General features: G+C 39.1%; 1 long non-coding RNA gene across 8 annotated transcripts in view; it reads right to left on the bottom strand.

Moving 5' to 3' along the window:
- The window catches only part of LOC109273229 (uncharacterized), a 253,369-nt gene that overhangs the window by 137,289 nt on the left and 102,073 nt on the right, over window positions 1-14,007 (bottom strand). For all 8 annotated transcript variants that reach the window (XR_008419897.1, XR_008419894.1, XR_002082929.2 and 5 more), the window contains exon 4: window positions 2,913-3,164. This is a non-coding gene — a long non-coding RNA (uncharacterized LOC109273229). The remainder of the gene's footprint in view (window positions 1-2,912; window positions 3,165-14,007) is intronic.

The raw sequence follows: 14,007 nt of genomic DNA, 5'->3' as shown, positions 1-14,007 counted from the left end.
TGTACAAAGTGCTTTCCACAGGGCCTAGCACCTAGGAAGCATTCAATAGGTATTTGTATTATGTATTCATTGCTTTATTTTTCAATGATGGTGAAGGCTCTGGATATTAAGTGTTCACTTCATGACAGACACTGATCTAAGCACTTCTTTAAAAAAACAAATTGCATTTAATCTTCACAATGCCCTTATATGGTAGGCGCTATTTTTATACCCATCTCATAGCTTAAGAGAGAGAGAGAACAGCAAGTAAGTGACAGTGCGAAGCTTTGAACCGAGTCAGCCCGATTCCAGATTCCCTGCCCTTCACCACCATTCTATGTGGCAATTCACAGAGGAATAGATAAGGCCAGGAAGTGAAGACACAGCTTGGTGGTGTGTATGAGGGCCACAAGGAAGGGCAACGGGTAATGAAGTCAATGACATGCACTCAAAGAATCTGGGGTTTTGAAAAAGGAAGGAGGAGAGACAGGCTGAAGTGACAGCAGGGAGCAAGGCTTACGAGACACAGAAGCATTTCAAGCATTTCCGACCAAAAGAACAACATGAAAAAACAACTTCAAATTTGGGCAACCAGTGGGCTTGGCAGTTCCTTAGGGTTCTGTCCTTGTCATTGTATTTTTATCCCAGGGAGAGGAAGTTCTTGCGAAGTCCTTGCTCTCTATCCCAGCCTTGCTAAGAATCATACGAAGTTTAGGAGTGAGGTTATCTTAACCTGATAAGAGGATATCAAAGTAAATTTTATTTTTGGAGGGGGTGGGGGTGGGATGGTTCTCAGACCAATACCCACATGAAAGTAGTTTTTAAAAAACAGAGAAAAACTCTCAAATTTAGAGACTCTTCTGCTATGCGAGATATTGTAAATAATGAAATTAGGTACATATTTTCGAATTCAATTTTCCATGATGGTTTTGAGAATAAATAAATAAATTGAACACTTTTCAAAACCAGCCAGTATAGATCAGGGGTCAGTCAGCAAAGTGCAGCCTATGGGCCAAATCCAGTCCACCACCTGTGTTTGTATGGCTTAAGAACTAAGAACGGCTAAGAACTAAGAATTATATGTTTAAATGATAGGGGAAAAATCAAAAGACAAAGAATATTTAGTGATACACAAATACTATACAAAATTCAAACTCTAAATGAAATAATGAAAATCTCATTACATGTCAGCATTAATAGATGAACATTTGCAAACTATTTTGAGGATGGGGACATCAAACCCAGTTAAATGAAATGTTATCCCCTCCAAAAGAATTTGATTCTTTTCATTCCATTGCAAAAAAATGTGTATTCAATGATCATTATATATATACATATATATATATGTATATATATATATGTATATATATATATTTTTTTTTTTAGCGTTTATTTATTTTTGAGACAGAGAGAGACAAAGCATGAACGGGGGAGGGTCAGAGAGAGGGAGACACAGAATCTGAAACAGGCTCCAGGCTCTGAGCTGTCAGCACAGAGCCCGACGCGGGGCTCGAACTCACGGACCGCGAGATCATGACCTGGGCCGAAGTCGGCCGCCCAACTGACTGAGCCACCCAGGCACCCCTATATTTTTAATTTCATCAGTGAAATATAGTGGAAATTTGTTTTCCCTCATGTTATATAAGTACCTACAAAATCTGCTCTATTTTATCTCTTAGCCTAAAAAGTTTAAAAGTATTGCCTTTTGGTAATAGATAAAGGGTAGACAAAGTTTACATTACTATAGGTAACATAGTATAAATATAGCCATTTGATCACATATCCCTTCAGCCAACAGACATTTATTGAGCACTGGAAACTATCTTGGTTGCTGAGGATACAAAGTTGAAAATATATGCCTTTTACTGTCAAGAAAATCACAGCCTTATTATTTTATCGTTGTGGAAATTCTGGTAGAATTTAAGCACAAAGGATTTCTACAAAATTCTCCTTCAAATGAATATACCCTCCACTTTCTCCCACTCAATCTCCAGCTTTTATTGGTTATTGGATTTTATATTTCTATATAACTTTAAGTGATTCACTGTTTTTCAATCCAGGATAAAAAGTGGGAGTTAACAAATGTGACATCGCTCCCCTGTCTTTAAGCCCACTGGAATATCTTGTGACCTCTCCTTCCTATGCTTAACCCCCATTATGTCATTTAATTTGTTGGGGTGCTAGCATGTCACTTGAATAAAGTCATCCAAGGTATGTGTCTTGCCAAGTGGAACTGAGCATTGTCTATCATTGTTGCAACTGCATCGCTCACACATAGAAGCAAGACCCAAAGTCATTTCCATATTTTTCGGTAGCTAACTCTTATCCTTTTCTTTCTAAATTGCCTCTGACATCAATAGCCCTACAGGATTTCAGTGTGGGTTTAGGAGACTGAACAACCAATGAATATGGGGCATTCTTATAGCATGCAATCATAACTTGTGCTTAGCTTTCATAACAAAATCTTGTCCAAAACCATCTCAAAGAAGCCAAAACCAATCCAAAACCACTTCCTAGGTCCATATTGCATAACAAGTGGATATGTTCTTTCCCACCACATGATGAAAGGCCCTAGGTGCCTAGATGCCTAATCATGTGAATAGTGAAAGTGTTGTCTATTAGGTCCAGGCTACAAAAATTGTAAGATTTCTGGGTCCATGCTATTTATTAAACATTCTTCTATTCACATCCATTGCTATTCCTTCTCTGACTCCTGAGAAGAGTGTTGCTTTCTCTCTTCCCTCACATCCTAATAAAACTTTGTGGGATTTGGCAAGGGGAACTTAAGGCTTTCACTTAATTAATACCCATAGATCAAGAAACAGAGGAAAATGTGAATGAATATTTAAGAGCTGCACTGATAGAAACAATAGAAATTGGGACATGGAGCTTTTTAACATTAAACTATTTTTCTCATTTCCCAAGGAACTTACCTCCCTAAGCTCTGTCAATACTGTTGAGCTCATGTGTCTGGGAAATAGCAAGGATTTGGGAATGCTCACTTGGCTCAGTAATCACATCTTTCCGAAATGTCTTCTGTGGTAGCAGCAGAGATTCTCTGGATTCTGAGTCCATGGGAGGAAGCCTCCATTCCATTCCTTGTGGATTTACCAATACACAGAACTGGGAGGTCTCCATGCTGACGCCCACTGCACTTTGTACAGAGGGGGAGGGTTTGGACAGTGCTGGAATGGCAAAGGAGAAAAGAATGAATTAAAAGCTAAAGGGGACAGAAATTAGAGATTTTTTTTTAAGTAAGAGAAAAAGTAAGTGTGCATGGAGGGCAGGGTTGCATGTAAACACAACGACCAGGGGTCCAGATCATGCGAAGTTATTCTAAATAGCTCCATAACCTGTTCCACCCCACCATCCAACCAAAAGAAGGTCATTTCTTCTTCATAATGACTTATTATGGTCTCTACAACTGCCAGTATTATCAAAATTCTTTAAAGGCATAATAAAAGAGATATGTATTTTAACTTAATGAAGCCAATCTGATGTCATTTTGGTATGAAAATAACATACAAAATTATTAAATAGATTTCTGAGATCTATACCCACCACCATCAAAAGAAGAGTCTTCAAATAATCTCACTTTGTGCATCCCACATCTCTGGGAAGATACCATTCCCTAGCCTTCATCAGAAACCTAAAAAATTCTTTATCTCCCCCAAACAAAGATATAAGCAATAACCAAAGTGTGCAATTTCTATCTCCTAAATATCTCTCAAATCTGCCCCTTCCTTTGTATCCATACTGCCACAACTTGCATCAAGATCAACCCATCTCTCATCTAGATTTCTGCTATAAACTTGGTGATCCTATTTGCTGATTCTCTTCAGAGACCTTTCTAATTTGTAGATCTGATCTTGTCACCTTCTTGCCTAACTTGCCTTTGGGTCTCCCACAGCCTTCAGGATAAAGTTCATTCTTATCTCCATCTTTACAGCACACTTGTTTAGTGGCCTTTGCAGAACAAATCCCAGCATGGCTTTAGTGACATGCTCTGCCATCGTGACATTTCTTCCAATGTTTTATGCTGTCTCGTACCTTTGCATCTTTGTTGTAATACTGGATATTCTTGCCTATATGTCTCATGAAACTGTGTCCTCCATAAGCATAGGAAACATGTCTTCTTTACTGTTATAGCCATGACATTTGACATAGTGTCTGGCACATGGTAGAATGGGACAAAAGACCGGTAACTTTTAAATCAAGTTAACAATTCCAAAAGGAAGGATTATTTGCTGGCTGAGTACAGACATCACAGGGCTGAGGGTATAGTTATCTTGACAGTCATAAGAAAATGTAAAGGTCTCAAAACTGTGGGCCAAGGGGAGTAGGACAGGGTGAGTGATAGGCACCAGAGGGGGAAAAGTGCTTAAAAACAGTCTACTGCATAATTTTGCAGAAGGCTGGCCCTGATGTGAAGGGTGGCTCAAAGGGAACTTGCTGCCCGACACAGGCGTAAAGAATACCAATTATTTTCCTCTTAAGTAGGGCCAGACCAACTCCACAGAAAACCAGAGAGGATGGGCACAGCATTCCTGGAAGGAGCTGATGGTGCTGGTGCCATCAGCTGGGTTGCCTAAGGAGACACGCTGCAGGAGCCACCCAGCTGAAGGCTGGTACACCACAGATGGGCATGCTTCTTGGAAAAGACCTGCGGCAATTAGGAATTCAAGCTGAGCCCCAACTTTTAAGATGAAGCCTTCTAATTTTCCTTTTCCCTCCCCTGAGCTTCTTCCAGGAAACCTGCCTTGTCCTCTGCTGTGGTTAGGAAAGATCAAATGTGCCTTTTACCGAAAGGCAAGCTTTCCTCTCCTCCTTGCTCCTTCATGTGAACCCGCATGCTCACATAGGGACGCTCCTGGGCATCTGACATGGAGTTACCTCCACTCTGTATCTATCTATGATCCTTCATGTAGAATGGGAAGTCACGATGTCACAGTGGAAGGCCAGATCAGACAGCCTAAGATGGTTAAGGATGACAGAATAATGTGACCATGAAAACCACTTTGAATAGAATTTTTTTCTGAGATGCATTTTAAATGCAGACAACTTTTAGATACTTTTGTGCCATGCCTTCATAATTTCACTCATGCTAACTAATTTTGTAGCCAAAAATGCTACCAGGAGAATTAGGGAGAAGGAGAAGGACAAGGACAAGGACAAGGAGAAGGACAAGGAGAAGAAGAAAAGGCATGGCCTAGCCTACTACTTAAATCACAATTGGTTTTTGGAACAGGAGAAAGAAATTTGACGCAATCTTTTCACCCCATATTCCAAAAAAATTTCCAAACTTGTCAAGTCTTGTCCTGCTTCCCATGGGCACACAGCATAACCTTCTAGCAGGTTTCTTCTATATACCTACTTCCTCCATTCTCTCCAGTACTTTAACTCTCACACCATAGAATCATTCCCCTTCCACTTCTGTCCCTCTCATCAGCTTGTGAACTCCTGGAAGATAGGAATTTATACCAGATTTCTCAACTTGTCACCATTAGGTCACTCTTTTCTTTGAAATACTCCTTCCTGTGTGTCACTGCAGGACTGTAAGCTCATCATGGGCAGGGATCATGGCTTATTTCAGTGCATAGAAGTCAATGAATGTGTAAGTACTGACTGCTTGTCTAATTTGGCCAAAACGTTGGTTGGCCACATACTGCCATGTCCAAAGTTTGCATGCAAAAACACTGTTGCTCTTTTCTGAAACATTCATTTTTGTCACATTAAGTAAAATATTGCAGGTGGAAGGATTTAACTACCTCAGCCCGTGAGAGGGCTATGAAGGTGCAGGTGTTGTTAGCACTTAACAGGATTTTGAACTTGAGGCATTATGCAGTGGTGATGATGATCTAGGTTATTTCTCACCCAAGACACTCATAGAAAAATATCCACAGAACTCAATCAGTGGCCCCTTTGAGGCTAGAAAAGCTAGGTAGTCCTGGAAATAGAAGGACCATGAGGTCATGATAGAACAGTCATGAAGGGAAATGTACTGTGTTTTATAAATCACAGGGTTCCTGACCCAAGGAAGAACTCAATTTCTTTGATGATTCCACAGTATTTTTAGCCATAGAGTTGGTTAGTTCCTTGTCTGAATAATATTCCTCCTTTGTTTACTTAACTCCTGATTCTTCCTTCCTTCCTTCCTTCCTGCTGTGAAATGGTATGTTTACTGTGTATTGCTAAATCACTACCATATTTACTTGTGTTTTTATTGCCATGGCACTCACAACCCTTTTTTTCCTCCAATCTGTAAGGAAAAAACATAACTTGAGAGAGAGAGAGAGAGAGAGAGAGAGGAGAAAGAAAGAAAGAAAAGAAAAGAAAGAAAGAAAGAAAGAAAGAAAGAAAGAAAGAAAGAAAGAAAGAAAAGAAAGAAGAGAGAGGAAGGCAGGCAGGCAGGCAGGCAGTAGGAAAGAAAAAGAGAGAAAGAGAAAAGCTTGGCTTTTACACGAGCAGAAATGTTTCATTTTATTTACTACTACATTCTGAGCACTTTCAAGTTATCAGGTATTATTAAGCACTTAACATATATTATCTCAGTTCACACTGATCACATTGATAGCCAGATACCTGTTATTACCCTCAGTTTTATTTACGGGGAAATAAGCACAGAGAAGCTTTCCCAACATCATCTGCTAATATATGTAAAGACAGAATTTGAACCCAGGTCGGTGGGACTCCAAACTTTAACTCATAGCTAATAGACTTCTATTATCTTCAAGACCGATGACCATGTTCATCAGTTTCAAAGACATCACTTGCCTGAGAGAACTGAGTATCACACAAGACCACAGAAGTCATAGGTTTCCTCATCTTACTGATGATATAACAAAGACGTAAAGAATTTAAATAACCCATGTAAGATGTCAAAGCTACTTTGTGCTATCTCAAATCAAAACTAGGTTTTCTTGTCTTCCTGTTGGTCTCTTACCCTCATAACAACACTGACTGCTTGTGCCTTTATATCTTTATCATGGTTTTTCCGTCAAGCACTATTTCTTTTTCCTCACTTAAGAAGCTCTGTGTTTGGCAAAGGAGAATGAAACATCTCAGAGGGCTCTGTCCAAATATATCATTTGAGGCTATTGTGCACACACTGGATCCATTAAGCCTTTTGGATGCTTAAGACATCTTGGTTATGAAAGATGATTATGTAAATGAAGATGCTAATTCACACTTTCTCACTTTATAAATTACCCCTAGGAATTCATTTGGCCGGTGGATGAGACAAAATACAAGCCAGGCCAACGCCAGGCCAACTTCAAATAGGCGTATTTGTTTTGGATGACTTCCCGTGTCCCCTCCACCCTTCCCCCACCTCCTAGCATTCATCTTCCCTGCTCAGCTGTCACCTGCCCTTTGGCTGCCTGAGCACACACTGTACCAACTTCTCTCTTTCTTACCTCCATGACTCTCTCTTCCCCTCTCCCCTAGCTCTCCTTCCCTAAGCTGGATGATCTCCCTCAAGGTTTTCAGGGCCCCTATCCTTTTTTCCTATGCTCTTTCCTGTCCTTTTCCCTATATTCTGAGAGTATTTGTGACCTTCCAATACCTCCTTCAACCTACTCCCTACAGAAGAATTCCACCAGAATGGGGCATTGCTGTAACCTTGGGATCTTTCCTCTTTTTCATGACTACCACCTGGTCAACACTCAGCTGTCTGAATACCATTCCTTCATGTCCTGCTCTTTCAGGTAGTTAAGACAATTAACTACTAATGTCACTACTAATATTAGTTAATAATTAATAATAATAATTTATTGGTAGTAATACTCTTGTTGATATTAATATTATTATTAATTTCCTTAAATGAAACCAATACACCAATCTCTGCCAACGTGTGAACTTCCTGATATGTTACCTCACATAGTAATCAAATTCAAAAGTACATGTGAGAATCCCAAAGACTTTCTAGGAATAACTACATTTAAAGACAGGTAGCAATACTCATTCCTTTTTTTTAATTAAAAAAAATTAATTATTTTTAAGAAAATTTTTTGAGAGAGAGAGAGAGAGAGTGAGTACACATGTGCACATGCATGGCTGGGGGTGGGGGTGGGGAGGGATAGAGGGAGGAACAGAGGGAAAGGCAGAGGGAGAATCCCAAGCAGGTTGCATATCTAGCACAGAGCCAGATGTGAGGTTTGATCTCACAAACTGTGAGATCATGACCCGAGCCAAAATCAAGAGTTGAATGCTTAAGTGACTGAACCACCCAGGCACCCCTAATTTTTATTTTAAGTAGGCTCCACACTCAATGTGGCCCTTGAACTCATGATCCTGAGAGTAAGAGTTGCATGCTCTACCAAATGAGCCAGCCAGGTGCCCCCAATTTTTTTTTTAAATTTTAAGTAATCTCTATACCCAACATGGGGCTTGAACTCATGATCTTGATATCAAGAGTCACATGCTCCTCCAAATGAGCCAGCCAGGTGCCCCTTTTCAATTATTTTATGTTATTCATTAAAAAAAATTTTTTTCTTAATGTTTATTCATCATTTTTGAGAGACAGAGAGAGACAGAGCATGAGTGGAGAAGGGGCAGAGAGAGAGAGACACAGCATCTGAAACAGGCTCCAGTCTCTGAGCTGTCAGCACAAAGCCCAACACGGGCCTCGAAATCATGAACTGTGAGATCATGACCTGCGCCTAAGTCAGATGCTCAACTGACTGAGCCACCCAGGTACCCCTTTATGTTATTTTTAAGTAAGCTCTATGTCCAATGTGGAGCTTGAACTCACAACCCCAAGATAAAGAATTACATGCTCTACTGACTGAGTCAGCCAGGTGCCCCCATATTGATATCTCAAATCACATCATAGAGATAAATTACTGCCAGCATCCTTTAACTCCAAAGTTAAGATTATTTATCCAAATCTTACTAATTTCTGTTTCATTCCTCATTGTGTCTATTACATCTTGTTCCCAGATAAGTGGTTTATAATTTCATGAGATAGTAGTGAAAGCTTTATTTTTCCTTTCATTTACAGTGTTTATTTTTTAATTGAAAAAGTAATGTAAGCCTGTTCTAATAATCAAGTCTAAAAATGCAGAGGGATAGAAGGAAACCATTAACAATTTCACTCTACCTCATTTCTACTCAATTCTGAAATAACCAATGTAAAGAGTTTGGTGAGAATCCCTCCATCCCTTTCTCTATGACTCAAAAAATCATATTCAAAATAAATATGTATTTTCACACAGAGATATAAATACAGAAGTAAAATGTTTTAATTATGTTCCAAATACGGGATAATGTTATGCATATGGATTTCTTCCTTGCTTTTATTCTTAGTAATATATCATGGACATCCCTTTGGTCTTTATAATTTAGTTAACTTTCCTCCTATTAATAATATATTCAGATTGTTTCCAGTACTATTGCCACTACAAATAATAATACAGGAAATATCATCGATTATAGTTCTGCATTTTAGTGGCTATTTTTATCTGTAGGATATATTTCCCAAAATGAGATTGCCTAGGTCAAAGAATCCATACATTATTTTTCTGGAAGAGATTGGTTAGAGGAATTCACACTTTCATGAACCATGTCTGAGAGTGTCTGTTCCTTAACAGCTTTATAATAGATAAAGTTTTTTTGATAAAAATATTATATGAGTTACAAGCATACAACAAGTCTATGTGGGCTGTGTCTAAAATACTGAGATGTCTAAAATGAGGGGCTTAAGGTGGAAGGAAGAAGTCCATCTTTCAAGATGGATTTTCAAAAATAGTAGTAGGGGTGCCTGGCTGGCTCAGTAGGTAGAACATGCTACTCTTGATCACAAAGTTCTGAGTTCAAGCCCCATGTTGGGTGTGGAGCCTACTTAAAATTATACACATACATATATACATACATACATATATAAATAACACCAGAACACTGACAATCCTTTTTGGAGTGTGAATGTAGAAAGGGCCATTTTAGAAAGGATGAATGTAGCTTTCAGGAGGGCAGTGGAAAGAGGGAGGACATAGTGTCATTGCCAGGCAACCCTCAAGCCAATTGCTCTGATCTGATGTATGTAGATGAATAATTTGGCCAGTCCCTCATTTTCCCCATTCATTGTCAAGCTGTTCAGTCAGTTGTTCCTTGCAGTGGCTCAGAGTAGACATAAGAGGCAACAGAGTGTGTGTCTAATGACAGTGTCAATTCCAACATAAGCAAATGATTGAGTGCTTGCAATGAACCAGGCACTCTTCTAAGTGCTAAGTTCAATTACTTGGATATCACTATCCACTGCATCACAGACACTCCCAAACTTCCTACAATGTCTAGTATATTTAAGCCACATAAACGCCTCAATGGTATGGATTGTTGGGAGTCTTGCTTGAGCCCATACTGTCTACATCCTAACTTCCTTTCCCCCATTCTCTTCTCAATCCCTTGCAGTTGGCCCCCTGCCCACATTGCTCCACAGAAACTGCTAAAGTGACCATCACTGGGTGCCTTCCATGTGGCCAAATCCAGCAAGCACCATTTTTTGTTTTCTCCTTTTTGACGTGGTCTCTGTATGCCTTTATGAACACAACTCTCACCTCTTGGTACGCATAATAAGACTCTTTCCTGGCTTCCTCCTAACACCACCATTTTAGCCCAAGCTCAGTCACGGACTTCTTTTTCTCCATCATTACCCTCAAAAGTTTGAAACTTGCGTCTTTTTCCCCTCTCTGGAAAATCCAATCCATATTCATAGAATCAGATACAACTTATTTGCTGCCAATACACAAGGCTAAATCCTTAGGCCTGAATCACTTCTGAGAAGCATATCCTTATATCCAACTACCTAACAGAAACACCAGATAAACTCATCCATGATTAAAATAAAACTCATTCTTTTTTTCTTTAAACAAGTTTGTTTTTCCTCCATATTCTCTGCATATCATGACTATCCAGCTAGTACTCACTTTAAAATTTAAGGATGTCATTCTCAACATCTCTTTCCCAATCAGCCTCCAAGAATGGTAGCAATCACTTATTGAGTTTTGATCTGGGGCTATGTTTTTTTTCATTCTTTGATCCATTTCATTGAAAAGGGCCCCACAAAATAAATAGTATAGTCCCAACTCCACAGATGACAAAACTGAGGCTCAGAGATATTAAGCAACTTGACCAACATCTTGCTGATAATACAAAGCAGTGATGGAATTTAAATAAAAGAAAGGATTGGAAAAAAGTTCACTTCTCACCCAAGTTCCATTTCTGATTGTAATTGTAAAGGTGTGATGTTTAATTTTATATGCCAACTTGACAGGGCCATGGGGTGCCCAGATATTTGGTTAAACCTTATTCTAGGTATGTCTGTGGGGTTATTTCTGGATGAGATTAACATTTGAATAGGTCAACTGAATAAAGCAGATGGTCCTCCCCAATGTGGTTGGGGCATCTCCAATCTATTGGAGACCTGAATAGAACACAAGGTGGGGTAAGGAAAAATTTGCTCTCTCTGACTTTCAAGCTAGGACATAGGTCTTCTCCAGCATTCAAATTGGAACTTACACAATGAGTTCTCCTGGTTTTCAGGCCTCCAGATTCAGACTAGCATGACACTACCCATTCTCCTGAGTCTCCCACTTGTAGACAGTAGACCATAGGACTTCTCAGCCTTCATAATTGTATAAGCTACTTCTTTATAATAAATAGGATAATACATACCTACATACCATATACCTACATACCACTGTTTCTCTGGAGAAGCCCAACTAACACTACAGGTAACATATATAGAATTACTGTATTTGAAGCATTTGTATTGGATACCCCTTGTCCAGACCCTCATTTGTATTGGATACCAAGAACTCTTCAGAAATTATCTCATTTAATCCATATAACAACCATTTGAGGTCAGTACTATTATCCCATTTTACCAATAAACAAACCAAGATTCAAAGAATTTTAAAACCTTATTCAATATGAATGATCCAACTAGTTGGATGCTACAAGAATCCAACTACAAATGCTACAAAGAAGTACTACCAGGATACTAGGACTCAGAACCAAACTTAACTTCTGTGATTTCCCTCTTCCCAAAGCAGTTTAATCTACTTCTCCACCATCACTGCTACTCCCCTTGTCCAGACCCTCTTTATTTCACCTTGTGTTATTTGTCTCCTCCCTTTCTATTCCCTTGAACTCACTACATTCCATACATGCCTCTGTTATTAGCACATACTACATTATTTGCTGACTGCTATTTGCCAGGGGCTTTTTAAGGGCAAATATTTCATCTCTATCTCCATCTGAACATCAACACATTTTAGACGAATGGACAGAGAGTTGCATATCCTTCCCCATCACCAGGATGGCTTATTCATGAACAACTCTAAGGTTTCATCCCAGCTGCTCATGGACAAAGAGATGAGTCAATGAAAAATGAAGAAGCAAATCAATACAGTGAAACCATTATTGGCAGCTCAGTAATTCTACCATTCCTCATCTGATTTCCTCTACAAAGTCCTCACCTAGAAACTTCACAAGGGTATCAAATGGAACATCAGTTTGTTTGTTTGTGATGATTTTCAACACAATAAAGAATCACAACTAATTATGATCAAGGAAAGTATATTTCTTTATCCTATAATCATACCCAAACCCACTTTAGCATTAAATCTAAAGGAGGTATTCCCTATCATTAGAACTTGAACCATGATATGTCATATAGTGTGTATACATAGGATAGTGTTATGTGGTTTTATAAGTGATTTTTTTTCTTTGCCACAGCTTTTTAAAGATGTCAGCTTCCTAAGAATTAACATGATGGTGGGAATGTAGCATTTTCAGGTTTCAGACGGAATTGGCCAATGTCGACCCAAACACCCAAATTTGTAACCACAAAAATTGATTCCTTTGAAGAGGGCATTTTTTCCCCTTCCCACAGACATGTGAGCTGAGCAACCCTGCACATGGAAAATCTAGAGAACCAGTGGAAAGAGGAAAGAAACCATGGGCTTCTTCCCAACATGCCAAGAAAGACACAGTGGCCAGACTTTTAGAACACTGGACTTTGGTAAGACAATGCCCCATTTATAAACCTCAGTTCATTCTTAGAGAACCAGTAGGTTCAATTCCTCTTGATATCTCAAACTCTTCTGGTTTCTAAAGATGGCCATTCAATGATAAATTTAGTAATTATTTACTTTGTATGAAAAAAATTTTTTAGTCTATCCCAGACATAAAGATGGAATGCCTTATCCATGAACAAACCACTAAAGGTTTATTCCTGGCCAATCCTTTTCTCTTTCAATGAAAAAAAAATTCAATATAGAATCTGACTTGCTCTGAATTCAACTATTCTCTCTTAAAATAGATGAGACAGTTTATCCTTTAGTATCTACAACTTCTACTTATAACCTATCCTTTACCAAGTTGCTAAAAACATTTTAGATAGCATCTACCTCACTAAATCAGATGAACAAAAAAGACTGAATGATAGATTAGGGAGTGGAGTGGCTTTAAGTCCATGACTTCCACACAGTGGGTAAACCCAGGAAGACTTCAGAATGGCCAATGCTTGAAGCTCTATCGTGGGGAGTCCAGGTCAAGGAAATCTTTGGCCTGAGGGTTGCAGGTGGAGCTTAGCTGTACCTGAGAAGACAAAGTACTGGTGTGCTATGTAACCAGGTATAAAGTTATTCAATGTGTTCTTTGTTTTAGAGGTTTGCTACATATTCAAAATAAATATAGAGAGGAAGAGAGTTAGTAAGAAAACTACAGGCCCTTGGTGCAACCAGTTGTTCCCAAGATGGCAAACCAAGACTTAATTGCAGTTTCAACCTCTCCAGGAGTAGGATTTTAAGCCAATCAAACTGGATTTTCATTATCCATAAAGTAATCTGTCACTGGGGCCTTCTCCAGCCTGCAAAGAAAGATGAGGTAATCTGCCTAAGACCTCCTGCCCTTCCCCCTCAGGGAAAGTGACCAGACCTGAAATATCCTTTCTTTTCTTTTGCTAATAACTTCTTGCTCCGCCTCTCTCCTACCTACAAAAATTCCTCAGAGCTCCCATCTACTTGC

This window comes from Panthera pardus, unplaced genomic scaffold (assembly GCF_024362965.1).
Source record: "Panthera pardus isolate Hobbes unplaced genomic scaffold, ASM2436296v1 HiC_scaffold_7, whole genome shotgun sequence".
In the NCBI taxonomy this organism is placed as follows: domain Eukaryota; kingdom Metazoa; phylum Chordata; class Mammalia; order Carnivora; family Felidae; genus Panthera; species Panthera pardus.
This window is presented reverse-complemented; position numbering and strand designations above follow the sequence as displayed.